At 41.5% G+C, this 6,000-nt stretch overlaps 1 non-coding gene across 1 annotated transcript; it reads right to left on the reverse strand.

Moving 5' to 3' along the window:
* Positions 1-163: 163 nt before the first annotated feature.
* LOC148546452 (small nucleolar RNA R71) lies at positions 164-271 on the reverse strand. The gene has a single exon (XR_015902138.1). It is a non-coding gene; the product is annotated as a small nucleolar RNA R71 (small nucleolar RNA).
* Positions 272-6,000: the final 5,729 nt, after the last annotated feature.

The raw sequence follows: 6,000 nt of genomic DNA on the forward strand, positions 1-6,000 counted from the left end.
TAATGGAGTAGATCCTGAAGTCTACAGGCTCATGCTTTTCCCTTTTGCTGTAAGAGACAGAGCTAGAATCTGGTTGGACTCTCAACCTAAAGATAGCCTGAACTCTTGGGATAAGCTGGTCACGGCTTTCTTAGCCAAGTACTTTCCTCCTCAAAAGCTGAGCAAGCTTAGAGCTGATGTTCAAACTTTCAAACAGAAAGAAGGTGAATCCCTCTATGAAGCTTGGGAAAGATACAAACAGTTGACCAAAAAGTGTCCTTCTGACATGCTTTCAGAATGGACCATCCTGGATATATTCTATGATGGTTTATCTGAGCTATCAAAGATGTCACTGGACACTTCTGCAGGTGGATCCATTCACCTAAAGAAAACGCCTGCAGAAGCTCAAGAACTCATTGACATGGGTGCTAATAACCAGTTCATGTACACTTCTGAAAGGAATCCTGTGAGTAATGGGACGCCTATGAAGAAGGGAGTTCTTGAAGTTGATACTCTGAGTGCCATATTGGCTCAGAATAAAATATTGACTCAGCAAGTCAATATGATTTCTCAGAGTCTGCATGGAATGCAAGCTGCATCCAACAGTACTCAAGAGGCTTCTTATGCAGAAGAAGCTTATGATCCTGAGAACCCTGCAATAGCAGAGGTAAATTACTTAGGTGAACCTTATGGAAACACCTATAACTCATCATGGAGAAATCATCCAAATTTCTCATGGAAGGATCAAAAGCCTCAACAAGGCTTTAATAATGGTGGAAGAAACAGGTTTAGCAATAGCAAGCCTTTTCCATCATCCACTCAGCAACAGACAGAGAACTCTGAACAAAATACTTCTAATTTAGCAAATTTAGTCTCTGATCTATCTAAGGCCACTGTAAGTTTCATGAATGAAACAAGGTCTTCCATTAGAAATCTGGAAGCACAAGTGGGCCAGCTGAGTAAAAGGATCACTGAAATCCCTCCTAGTACTTTCCCAAGCAATACAGAAGAGAATCCAAAAGGAGAGTGCAAGGCCATTGACATAAGCATCATGGCCGAACCTGTGAGGAGAGGAGAGGACGTGAATCCCAAGGAGGAAGACCTCCTGGGACGTCCAGTGGTCAATAAGGAGCTTCCCTCTGAGGAACCAAAGGACTCTGAGGCTCATCTAGAGACCATAGAGATTCCATTGAACCTCCTTATGCCCTTCATGAGCTCTGATGAGTATTCCTCTTCTGAAGAGAATGAGGATGTTACTGAAGAGCAAACTGCCAAGTTTTTTGGTGCAATCATGAAGCTAAATGCCAAATTATTTGGCATTGATACTTGGGTAGTTAAACCTCCCTTGTTCATCAATGAACTAAGTGATCTGGATCAACTGACATTGCCTCAGAAGAGACAGGATCCTGGAAAGTTCATAATACCCTGTACCATAGGCACCATGATCTTTAAGGCTCTGTGTGACCTTGGTTCAGGAATAAACCTCATGCCCCTCTCTGTAATAGAGAAACTGGGAATCTATGGGGTGCAAGCTGCTAAAATCTCATTAGAGATGGCAGACAAATTCAAGAAAACAGGCATATGGACAAGTAGAGGACGTGTTAGTAAAGGTTGATGGCCTTTACATCCCTACTGATTTCATAGTCTTGGATACTAGAAAGGAAGAGGATGAATCCATCATCCTAGGAAGACCTTTCCTAGCCACAGCAAAAGCTGTGATTGATGTGGACAGAGGAGAACTAGTCCTTCAATTGAATGAGGACAACCTTGTGTTTACAACTTAAGGATCTCTCTCTGCAACCATGGAGAGGAAGCATGAAAAGCTTCTCTCACTACAGAGTCAACCAGAGCCCCCACAATCAAACTCTAAGTTTGGTGTTGGGAGGCCATGTCCAAACTCTAAGTTTGGTGTTGAACTCCCATATCCAAACTCTAAGTTTGGTGTTGAGGAGTCTCAACAAAGCTCTGCACATCTGTGAGGCTCCATGAGAGCCCACTGTCAAGCTATTGACATTAAAGAAGCGCTTGTTGGGAGGCAACCCAATTTTTATTTATCTAACTATATTTTTCTTAGTTATATGTCTTTATAGGTCCATGATCATGTGGAGTCACAAAATCAATAGAAAAATTGAAAACGGAATCAAAAACAGCAGAAGAAAAATCACACCCTAGAGGAGCATCTGTCTGGCGTTCAGTGCCAGAACAGAGCATGGTTCTGGCGCTGAACGCCCAAAATGGGCATCTTATGGGCGCTGAATGCCAGAACAAGCATGGTTCTGGCATTCAACGCCAGAAATGGCTAGTAAATGGGCACCAACCTGGCGCTGAACGCCCAGAGTTGTGTGCAAGGGCATTTTACATGCCTAAATTGGTGCAGGGATGTAAATGCCTTGACACCTCAGGATCTGTGGACCCCACAGGATCATCTCAGGATCTGTGGACCCCACAGGATCCCCACCTACCTCATCATCTCTCTTTCCATTCATGATCATCCCTTCTGTTTTCCATTTACCACTCACATCCATACACCCACTACCTTCAAAATTCAACATATCTCTCCCACCCAATCCCACCCATATGGCCGAATACACGCATCCATCCATCTCCTCCATATCTTCTTCTTCTTCTTCTATTCTTTCTTCTTTTGCTCGAGGGCGAGCAACATTCTAAGTTTGGTGTGGTAAAAGCATAGCTTTTTTGTTTTTTTTTCATAACCATTGATGGCACCTAAGGCCAGAGAAACCTCTAGAAAGAGGAAAGGGAAAATAAAAGCTTCCATCAAGGGTCTATAGCTCAGTGGTAGAACATTTGACTGCAAATCAAGAGATCCCTGAGATACCTCAGGGAATACATTTTCTTCCAAACAATTATTGGAAGCAACTAAGGGTGGAACATCAAGAGCACTCCATCATGCTTCATGAAATAAGAGAAGATCAAAAAGCAATAAGGGAGGAGCAACAAAGACAAGGAAGAGACATAGAAGAGCTCAAGGACATCATTGGTTCCTCAAGAAGGAAACGCCACCATCACTAAGGTGGATTCATTCCTTGTTCTTATTTCTTCTGTTTTTTGTTTTCTATGTTATGTGCTTATCTATGTTTGTGTCTTCATTACATGATCATTAGTAGTTAGTAACTATGTCTTAAAGTTATGAATGTCCTATGAATCCATCACCTCTCTTAAATGAAAAATGTTTTAAATCAAAAGAACAAGAAGTACATGAGTTTTGAATTTATCCTTGAACTTAGCTTAATTATATTGATGTGGTGACAATGCTTCTTGTTTTCTGAATGTATGCTTGAACAGTGCATATGTCTTTTGAAGTTGTTGTTTAAGAATGTTAAATATGTTGGCTCTTGAAAGAATGATGACTAGGAGACATGTTATTTGATAATCTGAAAAATCATAAAAATGATTCTTGAAGCAAGAAAAAGCAGCAAAGAACAAAGCTTGCAGAAAAAAAATAGGCGAAAAAAAATAATAGAAAGAAAAGCAAGCAGAAAAAGCCAAAAGCTCTTAAAACCAAGAGGCAAGAGCAAAAAGCCAATAACCCTTAAAACCAAAAGGCAAGGGCAATAAAAAGGATCCCAAGGCTTTGAGCATCAGTGGATAGGAGGGCCTAAAGGAATAAAATCCTGGTCTAAGCGGCTAAACCAAGCTGTCCCTAACCATGTGCTTGTGGCGTGTAGGTGTCAAGTGAAAACTTGAGACTGAGCGGTTAAAGTCAAGGTCCAAAGCAAAAAAAGAGTGTGCTTAAGAACCCTGGACACCTCTAATTAGGGACTTTAGCAAAGCTGAGTCACAATCTGAAAAGGTTCACCCAATTATGTGTCTGTGGCATTTATGTATCCGGTGGTAATACTGGAAAACAAAGTGCTTAGGGCCACGGCCAAGACTCATAAAATAGCTGTGTTCAAGAATCATCATACTGAACTAGGAGAATCAATAACACTATTTGAACTCTGAGTTCCTATAGATGCCAATCATTCTGAACTTCAATGGATAAAGCGAGATGCCAAAACTATTCAAGAGGCAAAAAGCTACAAGTCCCGCTCATCTGATTGGAGCTATGTTTCATTGATAGTTTGGAATTTATAGTATATTCTATTCTTTTTATCCTATTTTGATTTTCAGTTGCTTGGGGACAAGCAACAATTTAAGTTTGGTGTTGTGATGAGCGGATAATTTATACGCTTTTTGGCATTGTTTTTAGTAGAATCTAGTTACTTTTAGGGATGTTTTTAATAGATTTTATGTTAAATTCACATTTCTGGACTTTACTATGAGTTTGTGTGATTTTCTATGATTTCAGGTATTTTCTGGCTGAAATTGAGGGACCTGAGCAAAAATCAGATTCAGAGGTTGAAGAAGGACTGCTGATGCTGTTGGATTCTGACCTCCCTGCAGTCAAAGTGGATTTTCTGGAGCTACAGAACTCAAAATGGCGCGCTTCCAATTGTGTTGGAAAGTAGACATCCAGGGATTTCCAGAAATATATAATAGTCCATACTTTGCCCAAGTTTAGATGACGCAAACTGGCGTTTAACGCCAGCTCTCTGCCCAATTCTGGAGTTCAGCGCCAGAAATGGATCAAAAACCAGAGTTGAACGCCAGAAATGGATCCAAACCTGGCGTTCAACTCCACAAATGGCCTCTGCACGTGGAAAGTTAAAGCTCAGCCCAAGTACACACCAAGTGGGCCCTGGAAGTGGATTTATGCATCAATTACTTATTTCTGTAAACCCTAGTGACTAGTTTATTATAAATAGGACCTTTTTACTATTGTATTAGACATCTTGGGACGCCTGGTTCTTAGATCAGAGGGGCTGGCCATTCGGCCATGCCTGGACTTTTCACTTATGTATTTTTAACGGTAGAGTTTCTACACTCCATAGATAAAGGTGTAGAGCTCTGCTGTTCCTCAAAGATTAATGCAAAGTACTACTGTTTTCTATTCAATTCATCTTATTTCGCTTCTAAGATATTCATTCGTACTTCAATCTGAATGTGATGAACGTGACAATCATCATCATTCCCTATGAACACGTGTCTGACAACCACTTCCGTTCTACCTTCGACTGAATGAGTATCTCTTAGATCTCCTAACCAGAATCTTCGTGGTGTAAGCTAGAATGATGGCGGCATTCAAGAGAATCCGGAAAGTCTAAACCTTGTCTGTGGTATTCCGAGTAGGATTCAATGAATGAATGACTGTGACGAGCTCCTAACTCGCGATTGCAGGGCGTTAGTGACAGACGCAAAAGGATAGTAAATCCTATTCCAGCATGATCGAGAACCGACAGATGAATAGCGGTGCCATGACAGGGTGCGTTGACCATTTTCACTGAGAGGATAAGATGAAGCCATTGACAAAGGTGATGCCTCCAGACGATTAGCCGTGCCGTGACAGGGCATTGGATCATTTTCCCGATAGATGACCGAAAGTAGCCGTTGACAATGGTGATGTATCACATAAAGCCAGCCATGGAAAGGAGTAAGACTGATTGGATGAAGATAGCAGGAAAGCAGAGGCTCAGAGGAACGAAAGCACCTCCATTCGCTTATCTGAAATTCTTACCAATGAATTACATAAGTATTTCTATCCCTATTCTATTAATTATTATTTGAAAACACCATTATCAATTTATATCTGCCTAACTGAGATTTGCAAGGTGACCATAGCTTGCTTCATACCAACAATCTCCGTGGGATTCGACCCTTACTCACGTAAGGTATTACTTGGACGACCCAGTGCACTTGCTGGTTAGTTACACGGAGTTGTGAACCATGGTCTTGGCATCATGTTTTTGGCGCCATTACCAGGGAAAGAAAGAGCAATGAATTTTACATAATTAAAGTGGTAGGGGCTCGCCAGGTCGTGGACTGTCGGGCTGGTGTATGTGAGGTCCTGAGTACTTCGTGTCAAAAAGAGGGGTGTCACCTGCAAAGACACTCCGACGCTCTTGTCAGTAAATGTGCAGGCGAAAAGGGATGATGTGATATGTGACGTACCTTGGGGGA

Source organism: Arachis ipaensis, chromosome B9 (genome assembly GCF_059453495.1).
Source record: "Arachis ipaensis isolate K30076 ecotype BB chromosome B9, ASM5945349v1, whole genome shotgun sequence".
Taxonomy (NCBI): Eukaryota; Viridiplantae; Streptophyta; class Magnoliopsida; order Fabales; family Fabaceae; genus Arachis; species Arachis ipaensis.